Source organism: Diadema setosum, chromosome 4 (genome assembly GCF_964275005.1).
Source record: "Diadema setosum chromosome 4, eeDiaSeto1, whole genome shotgun sequence".
NCBI lineage: Eukaryota > Metazoa > Echinodermata > Echinoidea > Diadematoida > Diadematidae > Diadema > Diadema setosum.
Window position 1 is genome coordinate 26,134,295 of NC_092688.1, and position 3,302 is coordinate 26,137,596.

Here is a 3,302-nt window from a genome sequence, read left to right on the forward strand (position 1 = left end):
TCAGACAAAAGTTGGCAGTGCCTGAAGACAGTACATGAGTATGGCGTTGAAACCCAATAACTCACACAGCACAAGTAACCTGACAACTCCCATCGAAAGAAAGTACACAGTAATGCAGCAACAGTACACACAGCTGTGTACAAGCCCTTAACACTGTCGCCTGACTCTTTCATTATCACTTGTCTATTTCCTTGACCCAAGTGTGTGATGTCAAGAGCCATCAAGGGATATGAAACTGACTTAGCTCAGTATACCATCTCAATGAGTTGGGAACTACCAATATGGAATGAATACCTGCAATTTCAGCCACTTACAGATCTAGAAGTACTTTTAGCACTCTTCAAGGTAGAACTTTTGAATTACACTGTACAGTGGAATCACGATACACAGACGCACACCAATATGGCGTTGAAACCCAATAACTCACACAGCACAAGTAACCTGACAACTCCCATCGAAAGAAAGTAGACAGTAATGCAGCAACCATACACACAGCTGTGTACAAGCACTTACAGCCCTTAACACTGTCGCCTGACTCTTTCATTATCACTTGTCTATTTCCTTGACCTACATTATAAGTGTGTGATGTCAAGAGCCATCAAGGAATATGAAACTGACTTAGCTCAGTATACCATCTCAATGAGTTGGGAACTACCAATATGGAATGAATACTTGCAATTTCAGCCACTTACAGATCTAGAAGTACTTTTAGCACTCTTCAAGGTAGAACTTTTGAATTACATTGTACAGTGTAATCACGATACACAGACGCACACCAACACACAAAGACACACACACACACACACACAGTTTGCCTGGGAACAGCCTTTTGTCAATGTTGGAAATTAAAAGCTTAGATATCATCGCTTGGGCTACAAGACCTCGTATCTACATAATGTCAAATGTTCAAGAAAGAAAAAAAAAATGGCAGCCAAAACACAAAATCCAATGGGATGACCTTTCTTTTGACATGCCATAGAGGCTTCATTTTTGGGGGTAAGACAGCTAGGATTTGGACAGGACATCACTTTACTGATTATCTGACCATTGATCCAAAAAAATAGTTTTCACCAATATTTGAAATACAAGGTTTTGTCACCCCAGCGACGATATACTGTATACACCATTTATTTCGTGAGTCTAAATTTTCGTGAATCGGGAATTCCCGACGATTTCGCGAGTGGTTAAATTCGCGATCATGGAGTCCTGTGCTGAACGGAGAAATGTACACGCATACGTCACATCCACATCGGGATCAGAGTCAATATTTCTCATATATGTCTTTAATTTCGCGAATAGCACCCGACTTGCGAAATTCGCGAAAATAAAACCCTCGCGAAATATTTGGCGTATACAGGACTTATATATATACATATCATATACATGACATGATTGTACATACTGTAGTTCCCAATTTACACATCTAACTTCTTGTTCTGCAAACACATACTCCAGCTGCTATGCTGCTCATAGGTACATTTCAGTTTCCGTCTCGCAGTAACGTATTACCACATACACATTATGGTTTACTTCTCAATTGCATGTAATTATGAGCTTGGGATCTAATCAAGGTGACTGCTGAGACAAGGACTATGACTTTTATCCTTTGAAGACAGATTTGACATCAAACTGAAGAAACCAGAGAAGAGATCATACATACATACATAGGAGTGTCATTGTATCACCGGACAGTTTTCTTTCATTTCCTTGCTCTGAATTCTGTCCTCAGAGGATGTTAATTTGAGCAATAGTGCTAATTATAGATAATTAATCAATAGCACTAGTTACTCGCAAAGTCCTGAAAGCTACAAATTTGCAAAAATTATGTGGATTATTCTCTTTGATTTTTGAAAAATCATTAACCCCTCCAAAAATAATGTTATCTTTTAGCACAGTGCAAAATCCAGCATAATTCCGAACATGCACTTGCTATTAGAAAAGATGGTAAAAATATAGTGTTTTTAAATACTTGCAAGAAAAAAAAATTATGAGATTTCAAAATATAACATTTAATGTTTATTTCAACAATGATTCCATAAATGTCCAATGGATAATTACTGTGCACTGTAAAACTGTATGGTAAAAACATGATTAATTTACAGTCAAATCTGATGTAAAATGTGAGTTACTTACATTTTCGTGTCACACTTTGGTAATGTTGGCCCACTTAATGCGCAGTGACATAGGTCTATGTAGTCCAATCTTACAGAATTTCATCATTATGAGAGATATACATGTGTGGAAGTACCATAGTATTTGGCAAAATACCATGTCTGGCCATATTACTGGTATGTGCATAAGTGTCTTCGACATGGAATACACAATGAGTATGTCAGAGTTAATCTGCATCTATTAAGCAAAGATTTGAATTAAGTCAGCGAGAACAAATGATGTACAGTCATCCTATCTGCACACACTGCTAGGCAGACATCTTTTCTGCATCACATACGTATAATGATATGAATTTCTTCACACTAATCTTTGCCAGGGTCTAATTAAGGGACTTAATACTTTTGTGATGGTCCAGAAGACAGTCTTTTCATATGAGGTAACTCAAGGAGACGTATCTGGCCTTGGAGAAATCATACCACAAGATGTATCATACACACAATGTACATATGTATATCAGGACTCGACAAAAAGCGGTAGCCTGGTGGCCTGGGGCCACTAAAAATATATGTTGGGCCAACAAATTTCCAAAAAGCTAACCTTTCGGTGTTCCGATCGGGCAACTACCATTCAAAATTGATTGTTACATTTCCCATTATTTCAGCCCAATACATTTCTTTTTCAGGCCACCAAAATTTCAAATTCAAAGAGTTAAATGGCCACAGGCTACCAGAGAAAAAAGTTAGCATCAAGCCCTGATATAACACGAGATACACTGCTGTTATTGGCATCAGCAAATGTACTTAAATATGCTTGAATAACTGCAACACTTAATACATTTACAAATAAAATACATCAATTTGTAAGCTGATTATAAATCTTAACCCTGCAAAATCCCATAAGGCCTGCTTGAGGGGATTTAGTGGAATCACCTAAAAGTCAACTTCTTCGCACAGCTTATCTTGTGGATGACGAGCTCTGCTTTGGATGAGGGACAGTGTAGACTAAAATCCCATCAGGCTGGTACTGTGCTCGTTGGGAACACAAAGAAGTTAATGTCTGGCTAAGAAGCGGTATTCCTGGACTGTGGAAGGAAAGAAATCCTGCTGATTCTTTTAGACATGGATTGTTTAAGCCCATCGCACGCTATATGATGAGGCCGGTCGCACGACTAGAGAGGTAAGCCAGGTCAT